Source organism: Hyperoodon ampullatus (assembly GCF_949752795.1).
Source record: "Hyperoodon ampullatus genome assembly, contig: SUPER_X_unloc_1, whole genome shotgun sequence".
In the NCBI taxonomy this organism is placed as follows: domain Eukaryota; kingdom Metazoa; phylum Chordata; class Mammalia; order Artiodactyla; family Ziphiidae; genus Hyperoodon; species Hyperoodon ampullatus.
This window is the reverse complement of record NW_027641097.1, coordinates 17,710,325-17,728,740: the sequence shown is the minus strand read 5'-3', so window position 1 is coordinate 17,728,740 and position 18,416 is coordinate 17,710,325.

Here is an 18,416-nt window from a genome sequence, read left to right as displayed (position 1 = left end):
ATTGAGCATTGTGATGACAAAGTGCATGGAGCATTGTGATGACACGGGCATGGAGTATTGTGATGACAGGCATCATGGAGCGTTGTGATGACAAGTGTTGTTGAACAATGTGATCACAAGAGTTTGGAGCATTGTGATGGCAGAGGTCATGGATCATTTTGATATCAAGGAGCATGGAGCATTGTGATGACAGGGGTCATGGAGCCCTGTGATGAGAAGATCATAGAGCATTGGGCTGAAAATATTCATGGAGTATTGTGATTACAGGGGTCTTCGAGCATTTTCATGAAAAGGGCATGGAGCCTTGTCATGACAGGGTTCAAGGAGCATACTGACGACAAGTGTCAGGGAGCATTGTGATGACAAGTGTATTGAGCATTGTGATAACAAAGTTCATGGAGCATTGTGCTGAGAAGACCATGGATAACTGTGATGAGGAGCGTCATGGGGCAGGTGATGACAAGTGTTATGGAACATTGTGATCACAAGGGTTTGGAGCATTGTGATGACAGAGGTCATGGAGCATTTTGATTTCATTGTGATGACAATAGCATGAAGCATTATGATGATGGGCATGGTGCATTGTGATGACAGGGTTCATGGAGCATTGAGATGAAAAGGGGCATGGAGCATTGTGATTAAATGTGTATTGGAGAATTGTGATGACAAGGGCATGGAGCATTGTGAATGAGAAGGCCATGGAGCATTCTGATGACATGCACCATGGAGCTTTGTGATGACAAGTGCATTGAGCATTGTGATTACAGGGTCTTGTTGCACGGTTATGACAACGGTCATGGAGACTTATATTGACAAGGCCGTGAAACCTTGTGATGTCAGGTGTCATGGAGCATTGTTATGACAGGGTAGTGGAGCATTGTGATGACAAGGGTATCAGAATTGGTATGAAAAGTTCCATGGATTATTGTGATGAGAGTGGGCATGGAGCATTGTGAGGACAAGGTCATGGAACACTGTGTTACATGGGTCATGGAGGATTGTAATGACAAGGGCATGGAACATTGTGATTAGAAGTGCATCGAGCATTGGTATCACAAGCGTCATGGAGCTTTGTGATTACAAGTGCATGGAGCAATTTGATGAGAGTGTTCATGGAGAATTGTGATGACAATGGCATGGAGCATTGTGATGCCAATGGTTATGGAGCTTTGTGGTGACAAATGTCACAGAGCCTTGTGATGACGAGGCTATGGACCATTGTGATGACAAAGTTCATGAATCATTGTGATGACTGGAGTCACGGAGCATTGTGATGACAGGGGTCATGGTGCATTGTGATGACAAGTGCATGGAGCATTGTGATGACAGGGGCATGGATCATTTGTCTGATAAGTTTCATGGATTATTGTGATGACAGTGCGCATGGCGCACTGTGATGACAAGGGCATGGAGCATTGTGATGCCAAGGTCATGTAGAATTGTGAAGAGAGGGGTCAGGGAGCATTGTGATGACATATGTCATTGTCCATTGTGATGACAATGGCATGGAGCATTTTGATGCCAAGTGTCATGGAGGTTTGTGATGACAAAGGTAATGTTGCATTGTGATGACAAGGGCTTGGAGCATTGTGATGACAAGGGCCATTGAGAATTTTGATGACAAGTTCGTGAAGCATTGTTATGACAAGTGCATGGAGCTTGCTATGACAGGGGTCATGGAGCATTGCGATGACAAGTGCATGATAATTGTGATGAAAAGTGCACGGAACATTGTGTTGAGATGTGTCATGGAGCATTGTGATGACAAGGACGTGGAGAATACTGATAACCAGGGCATGGAGCATTGTGATGGCAAGACCGGGGAGCATTGTGATGAGAAGACCATGGATAATTGTGATGACGGGCGTCATGGAGCTCTGTAATGACAAGGGGCATGGAGCATTGTGATGACAAGGGTCATGGAGCATTGTGATGACAGGTGTCATGGAGCATTGTCATGACAAGGGTCATGGAGCATTCTGATGACAAGCTTGTGGAGTATTGTGATGACAATGGCATGGAGCATTGTGATGAAAAGTGCATGGATCATTGTGATGACTGGGGTCATGGAACATTGTGATGGCATGGCTGAGGGAGTATTGTGATGACTAGTGATGGAACATTGTGATATCAGTGGTGAGAGACCATTTTCATGAGAAGTGCATGGAGCATTGTTATGACAAGTTTTATGGAGCATTGTGATGAGAAGATCATGGAGCATTGTGATGACAAGTGTCATGGAGCAATCTTATGAAAAGGGGCATGGAGCATTGTTATTACATGTTTCTTGGAGCACTGTGATGACAAGGGCATGGAACATGGTGAGGACAAGGTCATGTAGCATTTTGCTGACAGTGCCTTGGAGCATTCTGATGACATGCGTCATGGAGCTTTGTGATGACAAGCGCATGGAGCATTGTGATTACAGGGGTCTGGGAGCATTGTAATGAAAAGTGCATGGATCATTGTGAGGAAAAGGCATGCAACCCTGTCATGACAGGTTTCAAGGAGCATACTGAAGACCAGTGTCAGGGAGCATTGTGATGACAAGTGTATTGAACATTGTGTTGACAAAGGTCATGGAGCATTGTGATGTGAAGACAATGGATAATTGTGATGAGGAGCTTCATGGGGCATTGTGATGACAAGTGTTATGGAACACTGTCATCAGAAGGGTTTGGAGCATTGTGATGACAAAGGTCATGGAACATTTTGATTTCATTGTGATGACAATAGCATGAAGCATTATGATGATGGGCATGGTGCATTGTGATGACAGTGTTCATGGAGAATTGAGATGAAAAGGGGCATGGAGCATTGTGATTACAGGGGTCTTGGAGCATTGTGATTACAAGGTACATGGAGCCTTGTGATGACAATGCTGTGGAATATTGTGATGGCAGGGGTCATGGAGCATTGTTATGACAGAGCTAATGCAGCATTGTGATGACAATGGCATGGAGCATTGGTTTGAAATGTTTCATGGATTATTGTGATGACAGTGGGCATGGAGCATTGTGATGACAAGGGCAGGGAACACGGTGATACATGGGTCATTGAGGATTGTAATGACAAGGCATGGAGCATTGTGTTGAGAAAGGCATCGAGGATTGTGATGACAAGTGTCATGCAGCTTTGTGATGACAAGGGCAAGGAGGAATGTGATGAGAGTGTTCATGGAGCACTGTGATGACAATGGCATGGAGCATTGTGATGCCAAGGGTCATGGAGCTTGGTGATGACAGAGGTCATGGAGCATTTTGATGACAAGAGTGTGGTGCATTGTGATGAGTAGGGCAGGGAGCATTGTGATGAAAGGGTCATGGAACAATTTGATGAAAAGGGTCAGGAAACATTTTGATGACAGGGGTTATGGAACATTGTGATGTCAGTGGTCATGGAGCATTGTGATGATAAGGGCATGTAGCATTTTGATGACAGGGGTCATGGAATATTGTGATTACAGGGGTGAGGGAGTATTGTGATGACTAGTGATGGAACATTGTGATATCAGTGGTGAGAGAGCATTTAGATGAGAAGTGCATGGAGTATTGTGATGACAAGTTTTATGGAGCTTTGTGATGACAAGTTTGTGGAGCATTGTCATGACAAGTGCATGGCACATTGTGATGACATGTGTCTTGGAGCATTGTGCTGAGAAGCGCATGTAGGATTGTGATGACAAGGGTCATGGAGCATTGTGCTGACAAAGGCATGGAGCATTGTGATGACAAGTTTCACAGAGCATTTTCATGACGAGGGAATGGACCATTGTGATGACAAAGGTCATAAAGCATTGTGATGAGTGCAGTCACGGAGCATTATGATGTGAGGGGTCATGGAGCATTGTGATTACAAGGGCATGGAGCATTGTGATGACAGGGGCATGGAGAATTGGTCTGACAAGTTTCATGGATTATTGGTATGAGGGTGCACATGGCACATTGTGATGACAAGGGCATGGAACATTTTTATGACAAGGTCATGTAGTATTGTGAAGACAGGTGTCAGGGATCATTGTGATGACATATGTCATGGTGCATTGTGATGACAATGGCGTGGAGCATTGTGATGCCAAGTGTCATGGAGGATTGTGATAACAAATGTAATGGAGCATTGTGATGCCAAGTGTCATGGAGGATTGTGATGACAAACGTAATGGAGCATTGTATGACAATTGCTTGGAGAATTGTGATGAAAAGGGTCATGGAGCATTGTGAGGAACAGGGCAGGGAGCACTGTGATGGAACGACCGTGCAGCATTTTGATGAGAAGACCATGGATAATTGTGATGACTAGCGTCATGGAGCACTGTAATGACAAGAGGCATGGAGCATTGTGATTACAGGGGTCATGGAGCATTGTGATGACAGGGGTCATGGAGCATTGTGATGACATGGGTCATGGAGCATTCTGATGACAAGGTTGTGGAGTATTGTGATGACAATGGCATGGAGCATAGTGATGAAATGTCATGGAGCATTGTGATGAAAAAGGCATGGATCCTTTTCATGACAGGGTTCAAGGAGCATTCTGAAGACAAGTGTCAGGGAGCAGTGTGATGACAAGGGCATCGAGCATGTTGATGAGAAGGCCATGGAGCATTCTGATGATATGGGTCATGGAGCTTTGTGATGACAAGGGCAAGGAGCATTGTGATTACTGGGGTTTGGAACATTGTGATGAAAAGTGCATGGATCATTGTGATGAAAAAGGCATGGAGCCTTGTCATGACAGGGTTTAAGAAGCATACTGATGACAAGTGGCAGGGAGCATTGAGATGACAAGTGTTTTGAGCATTGTGATGACAAAGTTCATGGAGCATTGTGATCACAAGTGTTTGGAGTATTGTGATGACAGAGTTCATGGAGCATTTTGATTTCATTGTGATGACAATAGCATTAAGCATTATGATGATGGGCATGGTGCATTGGAATGACAGAGTTCATTGAGCATTGAGATGAAAAGGGGCATGGAGCATTGTGAATACAGCGTTCTTGGAGCACTGTGATGACAAGGGCATGGTGCATTGTGATGAGAAGGCCATGGAGCATTCTGATGACATAAGTCATTGAGCTTCGTGATGACAAGGGCATGTAGCATTGTGATTACAGGGGTCTTGGAGAATTGTGATGACAAGGGTCATGGAGCCTTGAGAGGATGAGGCCATGGAACATTGTGATGGCAGGGGTCATGGAGCATTGTTATGACACGGGTAACGGAGCCTTTTGATGAGAAGGGCATGGAGCATTTGTGTGAAAAGTTTCATGGATTATTGTGATGAGTCTGGGCAAGGAGCATTGTGATGACAAGGGCAAGGAACACGGTGATACATGGATCATGGAGAATTGTAATGACAAGGGCATGGAGCACTGTGATGAGAAGAGCATCAAGCATTGTGATGACAAGCGTCATGGAGCTTTGTGATGACAAGGGCATGGAGCAATGTGATGAGAGGGTTTATGGAGCATTGTGATGACAATGGCATGGAACATTGTGATGCCAAGCGTCATGGAGCACTGGGATGACAAGCGTCACGGAGCATTCGGATTACAGGTGTCATGGAGCATTCGGAAGACAAGCGCATGGATCATTGTGATGACAAGTGTCTTGAAGCATTTTGATGACAAGAGTCCCAGATCATTGTGTTGTCTGGGGTCATGGAGCACTGTGATGACAGTGGTCATGGAGCATTGTGATGACAGGTGTAATGGAGCATTGTGATGGCAAGGGCATGGAGCATTGTGATGAGAAGTCCATGGAACATTTTGATGACATGCATCATGGAGCTTTGTGATGAAAAGGGCAAGGAGCATTGTGATTACAGTGGTCATGGAACATTGTGATGACAGGGGTGAGGGAGAATTGTGATGACTAGTGATGGAACATTGTGATATAAGTGGTGAGAGAGCATTTTGATTAGAAGTGCATGGAGCATTGTGATGACAAGTTTTATGGAGCATAGCGATGAAAAGGATGTAGAACATTGTGATGAAAAGTTCATGGCGCATTGTGATGTCATGGGTCATGGAGCATTGTGCTGAGAAGCGCATGGAGCATTGTGATGACAAGGGACATGGAGCATTGTGATGTCCAGGTCATGGAGCATTGTGATGGCAAGCCCATGAAGCATATTGTTGACAAGTGTCATCGAGCACTGTAATGACACGGGGCATGGAGAATTGTGATGACAAGGGTCAACGAACATTCTGAAGACAAGCTTGTGGAGTATTGTGATGACAATGGCATGGAGCATTGTGACGAAAAAGGCATAGAGCCTTTTCATCACAGGGCGCGAGAAGCATTCTGACGACAAGTGTCAGGGAGCATTGTGATGACAAGTGTATTGAGCATTGTGATGACAAAGGTCATGGAGCATTGTGATGAAAAGGGCATGGAGTATTGTGATGACAGGCATCATGGAGCGTTGTGATGACAGGTGTTATGGAACAATGTGATCACAAGGGTTTGGAGCACTGTGATGACAGAGGTCATGGATAATTTTGATATCAAGGAGCATGGAGCATTGTGATGACAGGGGTCATGGAGCATTGTGATGAGAAGATCATGGAGCATTGTGGTGACAAAGATCACAGAGCCTCGAGTGACGAGGGCAAGGATCATTGGTCTGACAATTTTCATGGATTATTGTGATGACAGTGGGCATGGATCATTATGATGACAAGGGCATGGAGCATTGTGGTGACAAAGATCACAGAGCCTTGTGTGACCAGGGCATGGACCACTGTGATGACAAAGGTCATGAAGCATTGTGATGACTGGAGTCACAGAGCATTGTGATGACAGGTGTCATGGAGCATTGTGATGACAAGGGCATGGAGCATTGTGATGACAGGGGCATGGAACATTAATCTGACAAGTTTCATGGATTATTGTGATGACAGTGGGCATGGCGCATTGTGATGACAAGGGCATGGATCATTGTGATAACAAGTGTCATGGAGCATTTTGATGACAAGAGTCCCGGATCATTGTGTTGTCAGAGGTCATGTAGGGTTGTGATGACATTTGTCATGGAGCATTGTGATGACAGGTGTCAAGGAGCACTGTGATGAGAATGTCATGGAACACTGGGCTGCAAATGTTCATGGAGTATTGTGATGACAGGTGTCATGGAGCATTGTGATGACAAGAGAAAGGAGCATTGTGATGACAAGGTCCTGGAGCATTGTGATGAGAAAACCATGGAGCCTTGTGATGACATTCTCATGGAGCATTCTAATGAAAATGGGCATGGAGCATTGTGATTACAGGGGTCGTGGAGCATTCTGATGACAAGGGAATGGTGCATTGTGATGAGAAAGCCATGGAGCATTCTGAAGACATGCATCATGGAGCTTTGTGATGACAAGGACATGGAACATTGTGATTTCATGTGTATGGAGCCTTGTGATGACAAGGGTCATGGAGCCTTGTGATGACAAGGCTGTGGAACATTGTGATGACTGGGATCATGGAGCATTGTTATGACAGTGGTAATGGAGCATTGTGATGACAAGGCCATGGCGCATTGGTCTGAAAAGTTTCATGGATTATTGTGATGAGAGTGGGCCTGGAGCACTGTGATGACAAGGGCCTGGTACACTGTGGTACAGCGTTCATTGAGGACTGTAATGACAAGGGCATGGAGCATTGTTATGAGAAGGGCATCGAACATTGTGATGACAAGCGTCACGGACATTTGTGATGACAATGGCATGGAGCAATCTGATGAGAAGGTTCCTGGAGCATTGTGATGACAATGACATGGAGCATTGTGATGCCAAGGGTCATTGAGCTTTGTGATGAAAAAAGTTATGGAGCATTTTGATGACATATGTTATGGAGCATTTTGATGTCAGGGGTCATGGCGCACTGTGATGATAAGTGCATGTAGTATTGTGATGACAGGCGTCATGGAACATTGTGATGAGAAGGGTGAGGGAGTATTGTGATGACTAGTTATGGAACAGTGTGATATCAGTGGTGACAGAGCATTTTGATGAGAAGTGCAGGGAGCATTGTGATGACAAGCTGGTGGAGCATTGTGTTGACAAGCACATGGAGCATTGTGATGACAAGTGTCTTTGCGTATTGTGCTGAGAAAGGCAAGGAGAATTGTGATGACAAGGGTCATGGAGTATTGTGATGAAAAGTTCATGGAGCATTGTGGTGACAGGTCACAGAGCCTTGTGATGATGAGGGCACTGACCATTGTGATCACAAAGATCATGAAGCATTGTGATGAATGGAGTCACGGAGCATTGTGATGACAACGGCCATGGAGCATTGGGATGTCAAGGGCATGGAGCATTGTATTGACAGGGGCATGGAGCATTTTGATGGTAAAACCCTGAAGCATTGTGATGAGAAGACCTTGGGTAATTGTGATGACGAGCATCATGGAGCACTGTACTGACAAGGGGCATGGAGCATTGTGATGACAGGTGTCAGGGAACATTGTGATGACAGAGGTCATGGAGCATTGTGATGACAAGGGCATGGAGTATTTTGATGACAAGGGCTTGGAGCATTGTGATGACAAGGGCTTGGAGCATTGTGATGACAATGGCATGGAGCATTGTCATGACAACGTCATGGATTATTGTTAAGATAGGTGTCAGGGAGCATTGTGATGACATATGTCATGTTCCATTGTGATGCCAATGACATGGAGCATTGTGATGCCAAGTGTCATGGAGGATTGTGATGACAAAGATAAAGGAGCTTTGTGATGACAAGGGCATGGATCATTGTGATGACAAGGGCCATTGAGAATTTTAATGACCAGGTATGAAACATTGTGATGACAAGCGCATGGAGCTTGCTATGACAGGGGTCCTGGAGCATTGTGATGACAAGTGCATGCAGAATTGTGATGACAAGAGCATATAACATTGTGAGGAGGAGTGTCAAGGAGCACTGTGATGATAAGGACGTGGAGAATTGTGATGACAAGGGACATGGAGCATTGAGATGACCAGGGAATGGAGCAATGTGATGGCAAGACGGTGGGGCATTGTGATGAGAAGGCCATGGATAATTGTGATGACGAGCATCATGCAGCATTATGATGACAAGAGCCGTGGAGCATTCTGACATAAGATATCACTGATGAAGGAAATGTAAACATGGCTACCCAGGAACAGAATTAGGAAAGAGAACAGAGTCTCACATTTAGAAAACTTACTTATGCCTGCTTAAGGGGAAAGGAGTGGTTGGGAGATGAACAAAACCAGAGTTTGATATTAGCACAGGTACCATTGCATAATCCAAATACAGAAGAGGCAAGACCTACTCCTTCCTCAGTGAATGGGACTCAACAGCCCTATTCCCTCAGAGGAATATATCTGACTAGTAAGAATCTTAACACCTACGTATTGATAAGTCTCCATAAGGGAATCAAGTGTGTCTAGACCGGCATAAACACGTCAGTGAAAATCAGCTCAACCTCATTATATAAATGATTTTCAAAAACAAAATAAAAAAAAGCGAAATTCTAACACAATTCCTTCAGGTGTTCTGATGAAACCTGGAATGACCCCATCTAAAATGACAGCTGGATGAGACATAAGGCTGGACACTTGGGACTGAGAGGATTGGTGAGATTGGATGAGAAAATGCAGACCGTTTAAAGCAATAATGCATGCCACCAATTCCATGGGTCCCAAGTCGACAGGTAAAAGGGAATATCTCTACAGTTATAACATGTATGGGAAACGTAGAGAATGGACACACTGTGAATACGAAAGGATTCTAAAACTCAACTAATAGTCCCTATCCTGGTGCTCCAGTTTGAGTTTCCAACTGCTTCACTATCAATCTCCCAACTTGGAGAGACAGACCCTTTAACCTCCTGGTTCGCACAGGTTGCCAATTTGGCAGAGGATGAAAGGGAAGATGGAGAACCAATGAGAGAGTTGCTGTTAGGCATTTGGACTGGCACATGTCACTCTAATTTCCCGTCAGGAAGAAATATTAACCAAAGTCTCTGTCACCCGCCAGGAACCAGTACAGGTCCTCAACCAAAATTTTGGATTTGCTGTCAGCTTACAAAAAACGAGTTGAAAAATGGAGCTCTGGGGCACAGCAATTCAAAAACTGGCAGTGTAATGAACGACAACTATCGTCCAAAAATCTTTTGAGGGATGGCAATGAGGCGGACTTGAAAACGAGGCCCAATAGCATGAAACAAATTTCAAGAGGTACTTTGGAATCACCTTTTAAGCACAGCAAGAGGGGCTCATTGTCGACATTGATGCACTTGGCCAAAAAGTGCATATGAGTTTTCTCTAGAATATATTCAGGAGAAAATGCATATGCCCTTTCTGGCCAAGCAAGAAAGCGGGCAATGCAAATCTGCACTACAAAGCAGTATCACTTCCCACTGGACAAAAGGGACATCTGCAAAATGTGTAAAAACTAGAAAGGCAACACAGGCCCTGGAGAACAGGGAGCCTAGTTATGCTGATGGGCAGGATGTAAATTGCCAACTGCCTCTCTGGAAGAATGCATTGTGTTCCCCCCAAAAAGTAAACAACAGAGCAACAGAGCCAAGTGCACTTAAAGTCTAGGGAATATACCTTGGGAAAACTGAAAATCAATAAGACAGAGCCACCCCAAAATTTAGGGCTGCACTGCTTACAAGAACCTCAACTTGGGTACACCTGAAATATCCCAGGAAAGACAAAAATGGTTCAAGAAATTGTGGTACTTATGTACGATGGAATATCTCTCAGCCATGAAATCAATGTCATAAGGCCAGTAGCAGCAAAATGAGTGGATTCAGGTATGATGATTCTAAGTGAAATAAGTCACAGAGAAAAAGAAACTTATCATAAGATATCACTTATGAAGGTCCTGTAAACATGGCTACACATGAAGTGAGTTAGGAAAGAGAACAGAGTCTCACATTCAGAAAACACCCTTATGCCTTCTTACGGGGGAAGGAGAGGTGTGGTGATGCATAAATCCAGAGATTGATATTAGTACAGGTAATGTTCAAAAATCCAAATACGGAATAGACAAGACCTAAACTTCCCTCAATTAAAGGAACTCAAAACCCCATATTTCCCGTAGAGGAATACATCTGACTAGTATAAATCTTAAAACCTATGTATCGATATATCTCCATAAGGTAATCAAGTGTGTCTAGGCTGGCATAAACATGGCAGTGAGAATCAGCTCAAACCCACTAAGGAGGTATTTCAATAACAAAACAAAAAAACAGGGAAATTCTTTAAAATTCCTTCAGGGGCTGTGATGAAACCTGGAATGACACTACCTGCAATGACAGCTGGATGTTGCATAAGGCTGGACACTTGGGACTGAGAGGATTGGTGAGATTCGGTGAGCAAATGCAGACCATTTAGAGCAATAATGTGTGGCACACATTCCAAGGGTCCCAACTCTCCAGGTTGAAGGGAATATTACTACAGCTATAACATGTACGGGAAACCTAGAGAATGGACACACTGTGAATACGAAAGGTTTCTAAAACTCAACTAATAGTCCCTTTCCTGGTGCTCCGATTTGAATTTCCAAATGCTTTACTATCAATCTCCCAACTTAGAGAGACAGCCCCCCCTTTATCCTCCTGGTTCTCACATGTTGCCAATTTGGCGGAGGATGAAAGGGAAGATGGAAAACCAATGAGAGAGTAGCTGTTAGGCATTTGGTCTGGCATTAGTCACTCTAATCTCCTGGCAGGAAGAAGTATTAGCCAAAGTCTCAGCCACCCGCCGGGAACCAGTATAGGTCGTGAACCAAAATTTTGGACTTGCGGTCAGCTCACAAAAATCGAGTTGAAAAATGGAGCTCAGGGGCCCAGCAATTCACAAACGGGCAGAGTAATAAAGGGAAACTATCGTCCAAAAATCTGTTGAGGGAAGGCAACAAGGTGGACTTGAAAGCGAGCCAGAATAGAAGGAAACAGATTTCAAGAGGTAAATTGGAATCGCCTTTAAAGCACAGGAAGAGGGGCACAAATTCGACAATGATGCAATGGGCCAAAAAGTGCGTATGCGTTTTCTCCTGAATATATTCAGGAGAAAACGCAAACGCCCTTTTTGGCCGAGCAAGCAAGCGGGCAATGCAAATCTGCACTACAAACCAGTATCACTTCCCACCAGACAAAAGGGACATCCGCAAAATGTGTAAAAACTAGAAAGGCAACACAGGCCCTGGAGAACAGGGAGCCTAGTTATGCTGATGGGCGGGATGTAAAATGCCAACTGCCTCTCTGGAGGAGTGCATTGTGTTCCCTAAAACAAGGAAACAACAGAGCTACAGAGCCAAGTGCACTTCCAGTCTAGGGAATATACCTTGGCAAAACTGAAAATCAATAAGACAGAGACACCCAAAAATTTAGGGCTGCACTGCTTACAAGATCCTCAACTTGGGTAAACCTGAAATATCCCAGGAAAGACAAAAATGTTTCAAGAAATTGTGGTACATACATACGATGGAATATCTCTCAGCCATGAAATCAATGTCATAAGGCCAGTAGCAGCAAAATAATTGGATTCAGGTACGATGATTCTAAGTGAAATAAGTCACAGAGAAAAAGAAACTTATCATAAGATATCACTTATGAAGGTCCTGTAAACATGGCTACACATGAACTGATTTAGGAAAGAGAACAGAGTCTCACATTTAGAAAACACTCTTATGCCTGCTTAAGTGGGAAAGAGAGGTGGGGTGATGCATAAAACCAGAGTTTGATATTAGTACATGTACCGTTCCAAAAACCAACTACAGAAGAGTCAATCCCCACACCTTCCTCAGTGAAAGGGACTCAAAACCCCATATTTCCCGCAGAGGAATATATCTGATTAGTAAGAATATTAAAACATATGTATTGATATATCTCCGTAAGGGAATCAAGTGTGTCCTAACTGGCATAAACATGGCAGTGAGAATCAGATCAAACCCAATATAAAAAGGAATTTCAAAAACAAAACAAAAAAACCGGGAAATTGTTTACAATTCCTTCAGGGGCTCTGATGAAACCTGTAATGACCCTATCTACAATGACAGCTGGATGTGGCATAAGTCTGGACACTTGGGACTGAGAGGATTGGTGAGATTCGGTGAGGAAATGCAGAGCATTTAAAGCAATAATGTGTGGCACACATTCCCATGGTCCCAAATCCGCAGGTTGAAGGGAATACTACTACAGCTATAACATTTACGGGAAACCTAGAGAATGGACACACTGTGAATACGAAAGGTTTTTAAAACTCAACTAATAATCCCTCTCCTCTTGCTCCAGTTTGAATTTCCAACTGCTTTACTATCAATCTCCCAACTTGTTGAGACAGCCCCTTTAACCTCCTGGTTCTCACATGTTGCCAATTGGCAGAGGATGAAAGGTAAGATGGAGAACCAATGAGAGAGTTGCTGTTAGGCATTTGGACTGGCACATGTCACTCTAATTTCCCGTCAGGAAGAAATATTAACCAAAGTCTCAGTCACCCGCCAGGAACCAGTACAGGTCCTCAACGAAAATTGTGGATTTGCTGTCAGCTTACAAAAAACGAGTTGAAAAATGGAGCTCTGGGGCACAGCAATTCAAAAACTGGCAGCGTAATGAACAACTATCGTCCAAAAATCTTTTGAGGGATGGCAATGAGGCGGACTTGAAAACGAGGCCCAATAGCATGAAACAAATTTCAAGAGGTACTTTGGAATCGCCTTTTAAGCACAGCAAGAGGGGCTCATTGTCGACAATGAGGCACTTGGCCAAAAAGTGCATATGAGTTTTCTCCAGAATATATTCAGGAGAAAATGCATATGCCCCTTTTGGCCAAGCAAGCAAGCGGGCAATGCAAATCTGCACTACAAAGCAGTATCACTTCCCACTGGACAAAAGGGACATCTGCAAAATGTGTAAAAACTAGAAAGGCAACACAGGCCCTGGAGAACAGGGATCCTAGTTATGCTGATGGGCGGGATGTAAATTGCCAACTGCCTCTCTGGAAGAATGCATTGTGTTCCCCCAAAAAAGTAAACAACAGAGCTACAGAGCCAAGTGCACTTCCAGTCTAGGGAATATACCTTGGGAAAACTGAAAATCAATAAGACAGAGCCACCCCAAAATTTAGGGCTGCACTGTTTACAAGAACCTCAACTTGGGTACACCTGAAATATCCCAGGAAAGACAAAAATGGTTCAAGAAATTGTGGTATTTATGTACGATGGAATATCTCTCAGCCATGAAATCAATGTCATAAGGCCAGTAGCAGCAAAATGAGTGGATTCAGGTATGATGATTCTAAGTGAAATAAGTCACAGAGAAAAAGAAACTTATCATAAGATATCACTTATGAAGGTCCTGTAAACATGGCTACACATGAAGTGAGTTAGGAGAGATAACAGAGTCTCACATTCAGAAAACACCCTTATGCCTTCTTAAGGGGGAAGGAGAGGTGTGGTGATGCATAAAACCAGAGACTGATATTAGTACAGGTACCGTTCCAAAATCCAAATACGGAATAGACAAGACCTAAACTTTCCTCAGTTAAAGGAACTCAAAACCCCATATTTCCCGCAGAGGAATACATCTGACTAGTATAAATCTTAAAACCTATGTATTGATATGTCTCCATAAGGTAATCAAGTGTGTCTAGACTGGCATAAACATGGCAGTGAGAATCAGCTCAAACCCACTAAGGAGGTATTTCAATAACAAAACAAAAAAACAGGGAAATTCTTTACAATTCCTTCAGGGGCTCTGATGAAACTTGGAATGACCCTGTCTACAACGACAGCTGGATGTGGCATAAGGCTGGACACTTGGGACTGAGAGGATTGGTGAGATTGGATCAGCAAAAGCAGACCATTTAAAGCAATAATGCGTGGCACACATTCCAAGGATCCCAACTCTCCAGGTTGAAGGGAATATTACTACAGCTATAACATGTACGGGAAAGCAAGAGAATGGACACACTGTGAATACGAAAGGTTTCTAAAAGTCAACTAATAGTCCCTCTCCTGGTGCTTCTGTTTGTATTTCCAACTGCTTTACTATCAATCTCCCAACTTGGAGAGACAGACTCTTTAACCTCCTGGTTCTCAAAGGTTGCCAATTTGGCAGAGGATGAAAGGAAAGATGGAGAACCAATGAGAGAGTAGCTGTTAGGCATTTGGATGGACACATGTCACTCTAATTTCACGGCAGAAATAAGAATTAACCAAAGTCTCAGCACACGCCGGGAACCTGTATAGATCCTGAAGCAAAATTTTGGACTTGCGGTCAGCTCACAAAAAACGAGTTGAAAAATGGAGCTCAGGGGCACAGCAATTCTCAAACTGACAGAGTAATAAAGGGCAACTATCGTCCAAAAATCTGTTGAGGGAAGGCAACGAGGCGGACTTGAAAGGGAGTCAGAATAGCAGGAAACAGATTTCAAGAGGTACATTGGAATCACCTTTAAAGCACAGGAAGAGGGCCACAATTTCGACCATGATGCACTAGCCCAAAAAGGGCTTATGATTTTCCTCCTGAATATAATCAGGAGGAAACACATACGCCCTTATTGGCCAAGCAAGCAAGCGGGCAATGAAGTTCTGCAGTACAAAGAAGTATCACTTCCAAGCGGTCAAAAGGGACATCTGCAAAATGTGTAAAAACCAGAAAGGCAAGACATGCCCTGGAGAACAGGGAGCCTAGTTATGCTGATGGGCAGGATGTAAATTGCCAACCGCCTCTCTGGATGAGTGCAATGTGTTCCCTAAAACATTTAAACAACAGAGCTACAGAGCCAAGGGCACTTCCAGTCTAGGGTATATACCTTGGGAAAACTGAAAATCAATAAGAGAGAGCCACCCCAAAATTTAGGGCTGCACTGTTTACAAGAACCTCAACTTGGGTACACCTAAAATATCCCAGGAAAGACAAAATTTGTTCAAGAAATTTCGGTACTTACGTACGATGGATTATCCCTCAGCCATGAAATCAATGTCATAAGGCCAGTAGCAGCAAAATGAGTGGATTCAGGTACGATGATTCTAAGTGAAATAAGTCACAGAGAAAAAGAACCTTTTATAAGATATCACTTATGAAGGTCCTGTAAACATGGCTACACATGAACAGAGTTACGAAAGAGAAAAGAGCCTCTCCTTTAGAAAACACTCTTATGCCTTCTTAAGGGGAAAGGAGAGGAGGGGTGATGCATAAAACCAGAGTTTGATATTAGTACAGGTACCATTCCAAAAACCAACTACGGATTATACAAGTCCTACACCTTCCTCAGTGAAAGAGACTCAAAACCCCATATATCCCACAGAGGAATATATCTGACTAGTAAGAATCTTAAAACCTATGTATTGATATGTCTCCGTAAGGGAATCAAGTGTGTCTAGACTGGCATAAACATGGCAATGAGAATCAGCTCAAACCCACTATAAAAAGGAATTTGAAAAACAAAACAAATAAACAGGGAAATTATTTATAATTAATACAGGGGCTCTGAAGAATCCTAGAATGGCCCTATCTACAACGACAGCTGGATGTGGCATAAGGCTGGACACTTGGGACTGAGTGGATTGGTGCGATTGGGTAAGCAAATGCAGACAATTTAAAACAATAATGTGTGGCACACATTCCAAGGAGCCCAACTCTCCAGGTTGAAGGTTATATTACTACAGCTATAACATGTACGGGAAACCTAGAGAATGGAAACACTGTGAATACGAAAGGTTTCTAGAAATCAACTAATAGTCCCTCTCGTGGTGCTCCTGTTTGAAATTCCAACTGCTTTACTATCAATCTCCCAAGTTGGATAGACAGCCCCTTTAACCTCCTCCTTCTCACAGGTTGCAAATTAGGCAGAGGATGAAAGAAAAGATGGAGAACCAATGAGAGAGTAGCTGTTAGGCATTTGGACGGGCACATGTCACTCTAATTTCCCTGCAGAAAGAAGAATTAACCAAAGTCTCAGCCACACGACGGGAACCAGTATAGATCCTGAAGCAAAATTTTGGACTTGCTGTCAGCTCACAAAAAACGTGTTGAAAAATGGAGCTCAGGGGCACAGCAATTCACAAACTGGCAGAGTAATAAAGGGCAACTACAGTCCAAAAATCTGTTGAGGGAAGGCAACGAGGCAGACTCGAAAGCGAGCCAGAATAGCAGGAAACAGATTTCAAGAGGTACATTGGAATCACCTTTAAAGCACAGGAAGAGCGACACAACTACGACAATGATGCACTAGCCCAAAAAGGGTGTATGTGTTTCCTCCTGAATATATTCAGGAGGAAACACATAAGCCATTTTGGCCAAGCAAGGAAGCGGGCAATGCAATTCTGCAGTACAAAGAAGTATCACTTCCCAGAGGTCAAAAGGGACATCCGAAAAATATGTAAAAACCAGAAAGGCAAGACAGGCTCTGGAGAACAGGGAGCCTAGTTATGCTGATGGGCAGGATGTAAATTGCCACCTGCCTCTCTGGAGGAGTGCAATGTGTCCCCTAAAACAATTAAACAACAGAACTACAGAGCAAAGGGCACTTCCAGTCTAGGGAATATACCTTGGGAAAACTGAAAATCAGTAAGACAGAGCCACCCCAAAATTTAGGGCTGCACTGCTTACAAGAATATCAACTTGTGTACACCTTAAATATCCCTGGAAAGAGACAATTGGTTCAAGAAATTGTGGTACTTACATACAATGGAATATCCCTCAGCCATGAAATCAATGTCATAAGGCAAGTAGCAGCAAAATGATTTTATTCAGGTACAATGATTCTAAGTTAAATAAGTCACAGAGAAAAAGAAACTTCTCATAAGATATCACTTATGAACGTCTTGTAAACATGGCTACACATGAACGGAGTTAGGAAAGAGAACAGAGTCTCACATTTAGAAAACACTCTTATGCTTGCTTAAGGGCAAAGGAGAGGAGGGGTGATGCATAAAACCAGAGTTTGATATTCGTACAGCTACCGTTCCAAAAACCAAATATGGAATAGAGAAGACCTACACCTTCCTCAGTGAAAGGGACTCAAAACCCCATATTTCCCACAGAGGATTATATCTGATTAATAAGAATCTGAAAACCTATATATTGATATGTCTCCATAAGGGAATGAAGTGGGTCTAGACTGGCATAAACATGGCAGTGAGGATAAGCTCAAACCCACTATAAAAAGGAATTTGAAAAACAAAACAAAAAAACCGGGAAATTCTTTAAAATTCCTACAGGGTCTCTGATGAAACCTGAAATGGCCCTCTGTACAAGGACAGCTGGATGTGGTATAAGGCTGGACACTTGGGACTGAGAATTTTGATGAGATTCAGTGAGAAAATTCAGACCATTTAAAGCAATATTGCGTGGAACACATTCCAAGTGTCCCAACTCTCCAGGTTGATGGGAATATTACTACAGCTATAACATGTATGGGAAACCTAGAGAA